Source organism: Crocuta crocuta, unplaced genomic scaffold (assembly GCF_008692635.1).
Source record: "Crocuta crocuta isolate KB4526 unplaced genomic scaffold, BGI_CrCroc_1.0 scaffold369, whole genome shotgun sequence".
NCBI classification, from domain to species: Eukaryota; Metazoa; Chordata; class Mammalia; order Carnivora; family Hyaenidae; genus Crocuta; species Crocuta crocuta.
In genome coordinates this window covers 4,752,365-4,768,114 of record NW_027529441.1, presented here as the reverse complement: position 1 = coordinate 4,768,114, position 15,750 = coordinate 4,752,365, and positions in this window count along the sequence as shown.

Sequence of the window (15,750 nt, the reverse complement as noted above, 5' to 3'; positions counted from 1 at the left end):
ATTTCCAATCTGGTAGATTGTATTTTCCCCAAATGACTGCTATAATATCTATTTCATATGCTGTGCTTACACTGTGATATTAACACTCATCCCACTGAGAGGTGAGGGGGTAGTTATGTCCCCTCCTCCCTCTTTGAATCTGATCTAGGTAAACCTACAACTAGAGCCAGTTTATATAAGAGCTGACGCAGTGTGGCTTCCAAGGTTTTATTCTAAAAAGCCATTATTTTGGGACTACTGCTCTAGGAATCCAACTACCACACTGTGAAGAAGCCCAGGGAGTTTGGTTTTAGAGCTATATGGAGAGGCACACGTGGAGAGGAATCAACCCACAGGCTCAGATGAACTCTTAGCTGTCAGTGAGCATCAACTTCTGGGTCATGGATGAATCATTTTAGAACTGGCTCCTCAGGTTCTGTGCTGAGTTGTTTCCCCTGATGCCTCGCAGAGCAGAGACAAGACTATTCTATAATAGTCTGTTCAAACTACAGATTGGAGAGGTAAGTCCGTGATCGTTGTTTTAAGTCACACCAGTTTTTAGGTGCTTTGTTTGTGGCAACAGACAACCAACATGTCTTGCTGTATAAGTGGTCCTGAAAATTTGCATTTTGAATATTTCTAATGAAATTAAGCCTCCTCTAGTAAAGAAGTAGGAAATGATGATAATATATTAAATTATCCGCACGAAATGAGAAATGGCAGCAAATGGGAAATCCATATAGCACATGTTCTTTCTGGGTTCAGTTGGAGCTCAGTAAATGTTTTTTTTTTTTTAACTTTAATTATATGGCTGTTTCAAGAACAAATTCAGGATTGTTTGCAATCACCACTATTATTCATGAATAAATATTTAGATGGAAAGTTCTTGCGTGTGTTTTTGTGTGGGAGTGTATCCTCTGAGGGGCTTGTGCTACTCACTTCTATGTGTACTTTGGCTCATTCAGTTCGTACTGGCTCAGGATACAGACACTATCATTGTCTTGAGACCCTCAAGTTCACATTCAGCAGATTTCTTTGTCTCTTTCCAGTGTCAGCCCCAACTTAATTATCTTTCTCTTCCTAAACTCAGGGTGTCTCTGCCAAACTCTGAGAGCTACTAATTTTTTTCAGCCCCCTTGGCAGGATCACTTGCTTGCCTAGAAAAGAGGTACTTTTTTATTGTGGTAAAATATACAACACAAAACTGACCATTTTAGCCATTTTTAAGTACAGTAAAACCTTGGATTGCAAATAACTTGTTCTGCAAATGTCCTCCAAGATGAGCAAACATTTCTAATAAATTTTAACTTGATATATGAGAGATGTTTTGCAATATGAGTAGTACGTGATTCCGAATGTCACATGATCACAAGTGAGCCATTGGTTCTTGAAATTTGTTTTGATATATGAGTGTTTTGGATTACAAGCATGTTTCTGGAATGAATTATGCTCACAAACCAAGGTTTTACTGTATATAGGTCAGGGGCATTGACACTGTTATACGACCATCACCACCATCCATCTCCAGAAACTTTCATCATCTCAAACAGAAACTCAGTCCTCACTAAGCATGAGCTTTCCATTCCCTCCTTCCCTCAGCCCTTAGTAACTACCATTCTACTTTCTATCTCTACGAATTTGAGTATCCGAAGTACCTGTAAGTGGATTCCTTCAATATTTGACCATTAGTCTCTGGTTTATTTCTCTTAGCATAATGCTTTCGAAGTTCACTCATATTGTAGAATATATATGTGCATTTATATTTCCTTTTTGTGGTTGAGTAATATTGTCTTATACGTATATACCCCATTTTGTTCATTCATTCATTCATTCATTCGCCAATGGACATTTGGGTTATTTCTACTTTTTGGTTATTGCAGGGAAAGCTGCTGTGAATATTTGTGTACAAGTATCTGTTTGAGTCTCTACTTTCAGTTCTTTTGGGTATATACTCAGAAGTACAATTGATGGATCATATGACAACTCTCTGTTTAGTTTTATGAGGGGCTGCCATACTGGAAAAGTAGAACTTTGAAGGAAGAGCATCCTCCTCAAATATATGTTATTTGGTGATATAAAAAATTATGTAATTTTTCATTTTTCCTAACGATCACATTTCATTCATGTTATGTTAATGCTTAACATTAATCATATGACTCTAGTCCAATTCACCACTACCTGTGTTAGAATAGAAGACCATCTTCTTACTGGTTTCTACTTTTAGTGAACTTCATTTCTGATCACGCTTTGAAATGAATTTTCCATTCCAAGGAAAAAGAAACAATATAGGTAACAGCCTTAAAAAACACATTTGAACATCTGCTAAAGTTCTTTATGTGCAGAGATTTCTTTGCTGCTTTTATCTGTGTGTGTGTGTGTGTGTGTGTGTGTGTGTGTGTGTGTGTAAAGAGAGAGACAAACATTTATTTTAAGGAAGTGGTTCATGTGACTGTGAAGGCTGGCAAGTGCAAAATCTGCAGGGTAGGCCAGCAGGCTGGAGACCCAAGGAAAAGCCCCCTCTTCTTTGGGGGAGATCAGTGTTTTTGTGAGCGCCTTCAACTGATTGCATGAGGCTCACCATATTATGGATGGAGAGTAATCTGCTTTACTCCAAGTCTATTGACTCAAATGTTAATCTCATTTGAAAAATAGTTTCATAGCAACATCTAAGCATGTTGGATCAAGTATCGGAGGACCATGGCCTAAAATCAACCATCATAGAAAGCTTTAAGTCTGCAAATTCATTGGCTCATTATTTTTTAGCCTCTGATTTCTCTTAGCCATTTATCAGGTTTTATATTATTCGTAAGTTATTTGTATGTGCTTCCAAATATTTTTGAACACAAATTTTATCCTGATGATTGACTTACATTTTCCTTAAAGTTTGAGTCAAGATTTATATTTTTTTAATATCCTACCAATACCACCTTTTCTAGCACCAAGAGGAAAGTCAGTGTTTAGCTCACACTGAATCCTCAAGTTACTGCTGACTTCCTTCCTGGCATCACCAGATACCTCCTATGATATCCATCGAGTTTTCATGGAACCCCAGTGTCTTATAATTCTTATCTCCATTCTATCCCAGGTCCAAGATGGTGCAACGGGCCTTCTTTTTTTCTTTAGCCCACTTTTCTCCATGATTTACTAAAAGAAACTCCTGTCCAAAACTCATGTCTACCTCTAAGATTTTGCTTCAGTTCCTGTCATACCTCTAGGAATGCCTTTCTTAGCCTATCCCAACCCCACCCATTGTTTAGGACATAGTTCACATTCCTTTTCTTCTACAAAGTCTTTCCCAAGCATTAAGTCTATATTACTCTCTGCTCACTCTAGTGCCCATTTGATCTGTAACTTAAATGCTGGTAGCAAAGCATATACTACTTGTGGTGGTTGTTTTGTTGACCTCCCAAAGGAGAGTCGCAAGTGGAGGAATTCATCCTTTTATCCGCCTTACCCTTCTCTATAGAGATAATTAGTACATATTTTCCAAAGAATGAATTAAATAAAACATACTGTGATCCTGCTCTGTATAAGATAACGACTGTCTATTTTCAAGCTTTACCTTGGGGGTGTAGTAAGTGTAGGTGTGTTGGGCAAGTGTTTTTGACTTTATATTTATGTATGACTTAGGAAACTACATTTTTCATTTTGAGTTACTGGCATTCTAATGATCATGTCAAAATGTTATCTTCTGAACATTTTTTTCCCTACTGAATTCAGAGCTGTTCCATTTGAACCCAGTATTTACCAAGCTGAATAGTCCATTCTTCTTGGACAATATCTAACCAGAGTTATCTATAAATGGTACCTTAGGGATTCTCTTTTCAGATTCAATCTGGTTTTGGTTCTACAATGCAAATAAATAAAACCATAAATTAAAGGACATGGAACACATGATCGTAACGATTTTTTTCGGCACATTCATGTACAGCTGTTTAAATCTGTGTAGACATTTAGGTACTGTTCACAGTCCCATGATTAAGATTTAGTATAACTTTACTGTGGCCTTTGCTCCTTTTCAAGTTGGTCTTATATTTCAGAAGGTATCTTGCAGTGTTCATCGTTTTGTTTGGGGCTAGGATTGTGCTTAGGGCACCACGGCACTGCTTTCATCTAACAGCGTGTCAAACGACGTATAAATGTCAAGTATTTTTAGCCTCTGCATCATCATTGCTACAGGATTCCAGACTCCCAGTGTGCCCTTCATCCCCAGAGCACAAAATCTCAGTGAGTCATTTCACTAGGGAATAAAAGAGCTTTCTATCCAAACTGATGTTTTAGTTTTCAGACCGTATGTTAAATCCCTGAAAGCATTTACAGTCACAACAGCTGGTTTTTCAAACTTCTATATATTCATTTGCACAGTTAAGAATTTAATCTAAAGATATAATGACATGTTACTAACTGTTCAAGAGGTAAATAGGTTTTTAAAGTTATTGAAACCCCTCATATTTGAGGGGAGAATCTGTCACTGTGTCATGAGGTTAAAATAAGCCACAGTGGAACATTCCCACTTTGCCCCACTAGATGTCTCAAATTTATATACTTTTTTTTTCTGGGAAAGCTAAGATACTGCTATCGTGGATTCTCTGATAGCAAAATATTGCTAAAAAGAACAATCATCATAGGAGTAACAGTACTTATTAGAATCCATCATATGTAAAAACAAGTCCTAGTACATTTTCCCAATGTTTAAACTTTTGTTGTACATTTCTTCCTACAGTAACATTCATCATTTTTAAAAAAATGTTTAAAGGAATTTTTTTTATGTTTATTCATTTTTGAGAGAGAAAGAGAGAGTGCACACACGCGCACAAGTAGGGGAGGGGCACAGATAGAAAGAGAGACAAAAGATCCAAAGCAGGATCCAGGCTCTGAGCTGTCAGCATAGAACCCAACACAGGGCTGGAACTCACTTGAGCCGAAGGAAGTTGGACACCTAACCAACTGAGCCACCTAGGTGACACCTCCCATTTTTTTTTTTTAATTTTTAAGGTCAAAAAACGTTTTTTAAAATGTCACAATACGCTGTGTATCTGAACAAATAGAAATGACAATGTGTTTCTTCATGTGAAAAAAAGATCACGATAAATGAGAAATATAGTTTGTGCTAACTTGAAAAAACATCTCCAGGCCCATTGTTTCTTGTAATTATGATTTGATATTTCTAGAAGCTGTGACTTTCCATCATTAAACTGATTGATCAAAAGTGTATGCTATTTATTCTGAAATGTGAATCCAGGAAAGGGGAAACATGGAATTTTGATTTCAAGCTCTTAGATGGTAAAGTAGTAGTCCAGGACCTTGGTCATCTAGGAAGGCCATCACCATCATCAACGGGTCTCAATTATGGCAAAAATAAAATTTCTTAAAAGGAAGCTTATCAAGTTGGGAATTGGTTAAGTTTCATCACTTAAAAATTATTTTTACTTTTAACTCAATACTTGGAGAAATAGATTTATGGTGTGTAGTAGAATTTACCACTCAGATAGCTTGTTCTTTTCTTTTTAAATTAAGTTTATTAATTTATTTTGAGACAGAGAGAGAGACAGAAAGGCAGAGAGAGAATTCGAAGCAGGCTTGAGGCTGACAGCATGGAACCCCACATGGGGCTTGAACACATGCACTCAGATTATGACTTGAGCCAAAACCAAAAGTCAAATGCTTAACCCACCAAGCCACCCAGGCATCCCTCTCAGATAGCTTGTTCTTTTCTAACACCCTCAAGGGAATAGATAACTAATTGTTCTATACTTTCGTAGGAGCTGATAAACTTGTCAGCTTCTAGAAGTTTCTGAAGGGGAAGGCTAATTTAATTCAGGTCAGTTCTTATGACTGAGAAACTTTCTAAAGTAACCAAGTTGACAGGGCCATACTTCACAGTGGGATTGAGGGCCATGTGCTTCAGATATTAATCTCAATAACAATAGAGATTTGCATAGAATATCTCATTTATTTTAGAACAATCCTTTAGGTAGATCTTTATTTACAAAGGAGGAACCTGAAACTCAAAAGAGATTAAGTAATTTGCAAGTTTCCAAGGAAATTTACAAGCACAGAGCTGTGGGCTTCAGTAGTTGCAGATTCTCCTGCAAATTTACTTCATCCTTAGTTACTGGGAATTGTTTGAAGTTGTAGAGGCTCTTTGCAGGAAGCTCATGATTGTCAATGAATAAAACTTTTATTGAGTTTCTACTGTGTGTTGAACTACAACTCTAGGAACTCCACAGGAAGGAGAGCTATAAAAAATGTGGTTTTATTATTACGAAAAATCCACTCATAGAGAGACAGCAAAAGAGCATAAAAGCCAGATGAATGCTTTTATGGGAAATGCATACCTGCTTGAGGGCTTAGCATGTGAACAATGATACATTCTAGAGTGAAAATCTTCAAGTGATTCTGGGCTAAGTATAGGTCACCTAAGCCAAATGTGGTATTTCTTTTTTTTAACAAACAATTAAAATGACAGTATAATGGGGGGGAACTGAAAAAAAAATATATAACGTTTTAAAGGAAATTGCCTGGATGATACTGCCCTTTGTGTGCAACTGTGTGAGTTGAATTCTAGCATCAGGATATCATTAATTACAGCGGACAAACCAAAACCCACCTTCAAAAGCACTCTGGCCCTTTTAAGGTTGTCATTCGAGAAGTACATACACCTTTCCTGGTAATGCTGCCTCGGCTTCAGTATTCTGGAATGGATCCATTGAAATTGCCTTTGGAGCCTGCAGCTCATTCTTTGAATATCCCCTGTGGTAGCAAATCTCTCTTTGAAGGAGGATTTTATTTTGGATACAAATAAGGGTCTTTGCAGCCAAGTATGATGACTAAAGTGGGTGTCTAAGCTGGGTGATGCCATTTTTGGTCAAAAATGAAACATGGCTGGGAGGCAATGAAACAGGTTGCTTCTCTGAATTGGCTCTGAGGACCGCTTCAAGGAAGAACTCCAGTCTTTGAAGAAATGGCTGCTCTTGGCTTCATGACTGACAGTCCAAAGTGATTATGCTTGTGGGAGGGGGGGTGTTAATTTAGATATGTGATTTTTGGCAGATTTAGCTTCAAAGGTCGCATTACTTGCCTCTGTGACTTTTATTTATTTTTTTTAAAAATTATAATACCCCAAAATTCAATAATTTCTCTAGGTAACTTTTTAGCAAATTAAGTTAGCCTACTTAGGTGAGTGAGTTGGGATGAAGCCACCAAAGTCAGAAAACATCTTTCCGGGTCTCTCTCTCTCTCTCTTTTTTTTTTAAGTTTATTTATTTATTTTGAGACAGAGGAAGCGAGAGAGAGAAAATGACTAGGGGAGGGGTAGAGAGAGAGAATCCCAAGCAGACTCTTAGGGGTCAGTGCAGGGCCAGACATGTCATGGCTCGATTTCAGGAACCCTGAGATCACCAATTGAGCTGAAATGACGAGTCAGATGCTCAACCAACTGAGCCACTCAGGCGTCCCACTTCTGGGTCTCTTACATGCAGTTTTTATTCTTTGCTCCCTGCTAGGAGGAAGTCCCTGTTTCTCCAATCCAACTGTTGGCATTATCTATGCATTCCACTTGTCATTAGGAGGAGCTGGGGAAGAATAGGTCACATGAGTCAAGTCCCTTGGGCCACTTCTATTCCTTTCCCAATATCTGGAACACGTTTGCAATGGACTGACTGCTTGTGTCTCCACAAAATTCCTAAGTTGAAATCCTAACCCCAATGTGGTATTTAAGAGGTGGGGGTCTTTGGGAGGTAATTAGGGCATGAAGGTGGAGCCCTCATGGATGGGGTTAGTGCCCATATAAAAGGGATCCTAGAGAGGCCTCCTGCTGCTTTCTGCCATGTGAAGATACAATAAGAAGTTGGCAGTGTATAACCTGGAAGAGAGCTCTCACCAGACCCTGAAATCTAAGATTTCCAGCCTCCTGAACTGTGGAGAATAAATTCCTTTTGTTTATAAGCCACCCAGTCTATAGTACTTTATTACATCAGCCTGAACCAAGACATCACCCCCTGCTAATTTTTCAGTTCTAATCAATGTGAAGTGTCGTGTTTATGTCTCCACTTCTTCCCCGAAATTATTTTTGACCCTCTGACTTGCAGTGATTTCTCCCTTCTGGATCTCCAAGCTTACATTATGCATACAACTCATTGGCCTCACTTCCTTGTGTTGTTAACTAACTTTTCACTGGTATACATTTTATTTATTTAGCTATATTGTAAGACTGAAGGCAAGATTGTCTCTCTCCCTTCATCCCTCTCTTCCATCCTTTTATCTTTCTCTCTCACTTTCTTTTCCTTGTGGGCTCCTTCTCAGATCCTAGGACAGGGTTTTGTACAAAGTAGGGGCTCAGTGATACTGATTCCTACCCAAATCTGTTATATCAGTGGAATGATGATCTAATGGTCTGCCCTACAGATTTATCTTCTTTATTATAATTTCCTTAAGTTGATTTTCTTTTTTTTGTTTTCCTTTTCTTTGTTGCTTGAGCATATATTTCTTGAAAGATGTGTAATTCTATTTTGGGGAAGGGGAGTCTTAATTAAACATTTTGTGTTTGTTTAAAATGATTAAGGGCAAACATATTGGCAAGCCTGACCCTATCTTCTTAACAAGTGATGTTAAAGATAATGACTCTTCTTGCTCCATTAAACCTTTGGGGTTGACAATTTGATTTTTCAGCAGTCTCTGTCAAAATATTACTTAAAACTAAGCATTTGTTTTAACAGTGTTACTTTCCTATCTTCTTTGGAATCTACACAAAATAAGTGTGATATCTAATAATCTGGAGGCAAACAACTTTATTGTTATTGATGCTCTGTAATTAACAAAGCTTCACATTGTAGATAGTATCTTTTAGGTGGCTACTGATAATTTAAGTCAGATATGTTAGAAAGAATTGATGGTATGGTACTTTTCTCCCAAAGTCCCACAACTGTGGGTGGGAAAATCCCCTAGAAAAATAAATGTTCAGTTCTCTAATTCTGGATGCTCAACTCTACCTTTTTTTTCTTTTGTAGAATTATACCTTTTGCCTTCTCCCAGTCATGCTAAGAACGTCATATTACTGTGTTTTCACTGTGCCTGCAATTTTTAGTGTAGTCCAAAGTGAGGATTTTATACATGTTTACCACTGGATGGAATCAAGGCTTTTCCAAGTGTTCAGCATTATTTACATTTTAATCTTTTAAATGTTTCCCATGCACGTGGCTCTTAAGGAAAATCAAAGGCGATGCTATTATGACTTTTAGGAGAAAAACCAATAGTCTTTGTTTTAAGAAAAGAGAGACCAAAATCAAATATCTTTAGCAATCTTGCACAGTTGTTTCTTAAATGTAGAGGTCCAACCTAAAGTCTTACTTAGTCTATACAAGGAAATTCTATTATCACTACTACCTACACTTAAGATATTAACAATGTATGTTATTAGAATATCAGTACCAGTGTAAAAGGATTTTAGTTAGAAAAAGACAGGGTTTAACATCAGACTTCTAAAAGAAATTGTCCTTATGCCATAGAGAATGTTCCAGAATATCTTGTACTTTGAAAACTATGTATCATCTCTATGGATCTTTAAGAGGAGAGAGCCCTGCCCCTGGACTTGAAGATCTAGCATTTGTGATTGTGTGACCTTATTATTTGAGATGAAGGCCTCCAGCTGACTTCCATTTGTTCAGATTCCGTTTGTCATGCTGATGGATGGTGTCTGTCCCCGCTCTTCTTCCTTTTCCTCTCCAGTATCCTCTGGAGCGAGTCCCATTTTATTCATTACCTCTGGCAGGCTCTGAGAAGAGAGGGGACAAAAGCCAATCCTGTTGCTTCTCCTCTAGTTAACAACTTTGGTGAAACTTTTGAAGGTGAAAGGTTCTGGAACATTCGGAACTTAGTAAACCAAGTTGAAATGAGTGAAAAGCCAGAGCAATACAATACTGTCCCTCATCACAGGAGGCTGCTTGGCTCTTGGGTTCTTTATTTGGTACCCTTCCCTGCTTGTATGCCAGATGCAACAGGGAACAGGTAAAGGCTTAGCCCACTTTGAAGATGGAAAAAGGAAAGAAGTTCAGCACAAAGCTAATCTAATCCATCTGGTGAAGAGCTTCAGCTAGAAATCAGAGATCTTTGATCCTTGCTCATTCCTTATCTTTCAGCAGAGTTCCCTCCTCTGCAACTTCAAGGTTGCCAAATGTGCCCCGTGTCTGTCCACCTTTGTGTTCCTGCTTCACCAAGGGTGGCCTTGCCTCCCTTAACTTTGGGAAGTAAGAGTCCTGAGTCTCTTCGTATTCATTCTCCTCCTCCTCCTCAGCTTTTCTTTCATATATATTTATATAGAAAAACGACTTTCCATTTTCATTCTCTTGACTTGCTTTTCTTCCTCTGGTTGTAAAACCTGTAATATATAATGGTGAATTTCTTGTAGACTATGATCATATTTAAATATGGCCTCAGTATAAAAGTGATAAATTCACAGCCTATGAACAGAGAACTTATTTAATAGCTCTGTTTTGCAATGCTACCAGTAAGAAGAATGTCTCTCCTTCCTTCCTTCCTTCCTTCCTTCCTCTCTTTCTCTCTTTCTTTCTTTCTTTCTCTCTCTCAGTTTTACCACATGATTTCTTCTTGGCTTTATACCAAACTTGTTTTAGAGAGTATTTCTCTGTTTTTAAGTGGATATACTTTAAATATATTTATCCTCCCCTCAAAACAAGTCAAAGAGTAGAAAAGGAGACTAATATATGTTTATCTTAAATTACTTCAAAACTGACTAGCTTTGTAAATTGGACAAAAGAAGTATAGCTTCTCTATAGTTTTTGGTTTTTATTTTTTTACTTTTTTTCACAGAAAAAAATAACTACACAGAAGTAGAGAACAAAGTATAATGAGTCTCTGTCGACCATTCAGCATGAACAATTATCATCATTTTGCCGATCTAGTTTCATCTGTCCTCGCCTTTTCTATTTTTGCTTGAAAATTTAAAAGAAAATTCCAGACATATCATTTTACCGAAGGACCTAGTTTAGTTTTTGAAATGAGATAATTTGGAAATATCTCCTTGGTTATGAGCTGATAGGACCTTTTCACTGATATGTTGTTCAATGCAATAAACACCACTGAATTAAAAGGCCATTATTTCATCTTAACATGTTACTATTACTGCTTCTTGGCCATTCTTTTCTTCTACTGCCAAAGGAGAAAAAAAATTATCTGCCTCTTTGAGAGTTTCCATTAAAAAAAAATGGGGACAACTGAAAAAGATAGTTTAAGGGATTGTGTAAGTTTTCATAAATTTTTGTAAATAAAGAGGAAGATCGTCATCACATCTTGGCTTTATCCTTTAAGCACATCTGTATGGAAAGTTGTAGTTTATTCTTTTGCTCTTAGCTTTTTAGGAATTCTTTTGTTTCATAGAGAATCTTGGATAATTGATCATGTCAGTGTGGATCTTGAGTCCAGCTTTTTGCCTAATGCTAACACTTGGCTACTTGTGCACCCTGGACAGCTTTGGAACTAAAGCACTCTTCATAACTCAATGAAACTTGCGTACATAGATATACGAGCCATGTGGATGTCATGCCTGATGGGAATTTATGAGTTTGAGTCTCCTGGATCTCCTCTGACTGATAGGTACACATTTTTTAAAAAATTAAAGTGTCAGTAATTTTAAATTCCTGGGGATTTACTGTTCATTCATCTTCTTCAATGATAAATACGGGCAGAAAGGAAGAACAATATAAAATAGTGGAATACATACAGAACAGATTGGAATTTGAAAAGTGATTTAAAAAAAAAACTTTTAGTGATATGCAGTATACATCTCCTTGGAAAATAACATATATACTGATGTTACAACATGAAGTCACTTAGTAAAAATCTTACCAATCTATGCACTTTTCTTTTTATTTGAGAGAGAGAGAGAGAGAGAGAAAGAAAGAGAGAGAGAGAGAGAGAGAGAATCCTAAGCTGCCTCCCAATGCAGGGCTCGATTCCATGCCCCTGGGATCATGAGCTGAGCTGAAATCAAGAGTTGGTCACTCAACCAACTGAGCCACCCAGGTGCCCTTCCAATATATCTATCTTGATTTTTGCCTCCATATTTGGCATGAACATCACCACCCACCTATCCACAAAACTAACTTGCCCTAATGTTATGGCATTGCAAAAATGCTTCGGCTTTTAAAGGGTTCTTATTGGGGGAAAACAAAACAAAACGAGATAATATTTACAGAGTCTATAAATTACTGCCCAGAATGAATTCACACAATGAAAACCACTCCAACTAGGGTTTTCCTACCCTTTAAAAATAACTTTTTTTCATGATTATAGAAAAGATACAGTTGTGTTTTGGTAAAAAATTTGGAAAACACATAAATGTACTAAGAAGAAAATAAAAACAGCCGGTGAGGTTGTTTTTGTGTCCATGCATTGTTAAGTGCAAGGGTGCATGTGTGTTGTATGTACAACTTGGTAGCAATAATAGGGTTTAATGCTTGAGAGTGGAGAAGGAACAGCGTCTCATGCTTGGATGCGTGATGTTGGAATGCTTGGTAACTGTTCTACCTCAATCAGGTAGTTCAATTTCTCTTTGCTTATTCCCTTAGCTATAAGATAGAAATAATAACAATAATAATAATATCTACATCAGAGTTTGTTTTTTCGAGGGGGTGTTGGTCACTAACTGAGCTAATTTATATAAAACACATAATTAACTTTTAGGAACATTGGCCATCCTTATTATTAACCACAATTCACATTATGTTATGTAATAAATTGTCTTCAGTGTACTTCTTTGATGCCTGTGCTCAGATTTATGTAACATTTTTTTTTTGTTATTTAGCACTGATTGCTGGGAGTACAAATTTCTATGTCCTGTAGTTTGACTATTTTTAAGGGCTATTCAGTGAATAAAAAATATCACACAAGCAAAATTCTAGGAACTGGAGAAATGATAGTGAGCAAAATAGACCCAGAGCCAGAAGAGTAGAGGATTTTTGTGAAAAGTGACAAGAAGGTAAGGTACACAGTGTTTTTAGAGTGTAACCTAAACTAAGGGGTTTAGGAGGATTTCCTTGGAAAAGTGACATTTAGTTTGACATCTAAAGAATGATTAGCTGTTAACTGGGCGGCCATGTGGAATCATGGGGAGAAATCAATGGCTTGTGGGAAAGCTCTGACACGAGCTTGGATGTCTTTTGTGTTTACTAAAAATAAACTTCTATTTTTTTCAAGGATTCTTCTGAAACACAGAAGCTTAAAGTTTTTAAGCCAATCACATCAGTGCATGTGAGTTTGTGTGTGTGTGTGTGTGTGTGTGTGTGTGTGTCTTGGTTATATAATGTCTTCCATTGTTTCTATGTTGAAATATCACGTAAATATTTGTCTATACTTGCTAGCACTTCTTAAGGTCTCGTTTAAATATTTTAACTTTTTAGGGGTGTCTGGGTGGCTCAGTTGGTTGAGCACCTGACCCTTGATTTCAGCTCATGTCATGCATGACCTCACGGTTGGTAAGATCAAGCACCTTATCAGGCTCTGTGCTCAGTGTGGAGTCTGCTTGGGATTCTTTCTCTCCCTTCTTCTCTGCAATATCCCTGTGTGTGCACTCATGTGTAATGTTAAATAAACATTAAAAAATAAGTAAATGATTTAACTTTTAATATATCTGGAATTTAAGTTGATGAATGGTCTGAAAGGTTTTAAATATTTTTTTTCCCCAATGAATTTGTACTTTTTTTCCTGTTCACCTATTTCACTCATTCCCCACCTACCTCCCTTCTGGTAACCACCAAGTTGTTCTCTATAGTGAAGAGTCTGTTTGTGGGTTTTTTGGTCTCTTTTTTCTTTGTTTATTTTCAATTTTTTTAAACTAATGTTTGGAATGATCTTTTTTTGCTCACAGACTTATTGCCGACTTCATCATGTACAAATGTTTGGGGTTATGGTTACTAAGGTTTATTACTGAGCTATCTTTCTCACCCACAGATATGCTGCTTATCAATCCTGTAAGTATCACTTTCTTCCGATTGTAATTTTATGCAGTAATAAATTTATTTTTAGTGAAGTATAGTTGGCACACAATATTATATCAGTTTCAGGTGTATAACATAGTGATTCTACAACTCTGTAAATTATGCTATGCTCACCAGTATAGCTACCCTCTGTCATGATGCAATGCTATTACAATATATGCTGCATTTTCAAATCAAGCCTAAGAAGTATCTTATAGCACGCTTTGGTTTTTGGTTGCATTTCTCTTTATCTTCACCAAATTTATTTCTTCAGATGAACCTTAGAATCATGTTAACCCACTTCCAAAAATTAATGAATGGCTAATGATTAGAATTTTATAAATCTGCTCATTATTTTGGGAAAAAAGAAAATGTGTATGATTTAGAATAAAATAAATGTGTGTCTTAGATACTGGATGGCTTAGTCGGTTAAGGGTCTGACTATTTCAGCTCAGATCATGATCTCCAGGTCCATCAGATGGAGCCCCACATCAGGCTCCATCTGATGGCATGGAATCTGCTTGGGATTCTCTCTCTCTGCCTCTCTCCTGCTCATGCTCTCTTTCTCTCCTTTCTCAAAAATAAAGAAAAATTTAAAAAAACATTAAAAAAAATGTATACCTCTTGCTATCTTCAAGTCTTTTTCTGTGTCTTTCTAAAAGTTTGTAGTTTTTTTTATTACATATTTAGTCTGCCTTTACCTAGAAAGAGGTTTGAAAGACAACCAGAATAGTTCTTACCTGTTGATCATCGTTGGTATTTTTATTTTTAAATCATATATAAGTATTTTATTACTTGGGACACATATTTTATTGTATATTCTACTTTTAATCCACAAGAAACATTATTCTTTATTTTGCAATGGGTTTTTCCATTTTAAGTATAATTGTGGCTGACACTCTATTCTATGCTTATTTTTTTCCTACTGTTGGCCTGATAAACCTTTGGACTTCTTTGAAGAAACATCATTTTGATTTAGACAGATCTTTTTTATTTATCATGTCATTGGGTTTTATTTTTAAGCACTTTCTGAAGATACCTGTCTTTTAATAAGAGAGTTTAAACCATGTGTTGTGATAATGTGGTTGGTGTTCTGACACCTTATTTTTTGCTTCCCATTCTTTCCTTTATGGGCTGTGTTTCACATACATCCTCTCTCCACAGAGACTTCTTGGAAATTTGTTTTCAGAAAACATCATTCAAATATGTCTAATACAAAATTCAAAAATAAAATGATGTCCTTTGAGACCTCTGTATGAAATTTCTATCCAGCTGTTATGATTTGGTCAATATGACATAGGATTTTATTTTATTTTATTTTTTTAATGTTTTATTTATTTTTAGGAGAGAGAGAGAGACAGCGTGAGCAGGGGAGGGTCAGAGAGAGAGGGAGTCACAGGCTGAAACAGGCTCCAGGCTCCGAGCTGGCAGTCAGCACAGAGCCCGACGCGGGGCTCGAACCCACGAACTTTGAGATCATGACCTAAGCGAAAGTCGGACGCTTAACCGACTAAGCCACCCAGGCGCCCCTGACATAGGATTTTAGACTTGAATTGTTATTATTAACATATACTACATTATATACCATCTCTTTTAACTGATATTTTTGTGTTTTCAGTGAATTCTGAAACCACACTTTCAACAATTATTTATATTTAGCTATATGTTTAAAACTAGTTTCAATACTTACTAAAAATCTTGTATTTTTAATTTCTGTTTGTCTTTAGAGTATAGTATGCATGCATGTTGCACAGAACACACACTCCCACCTCCCACCCCA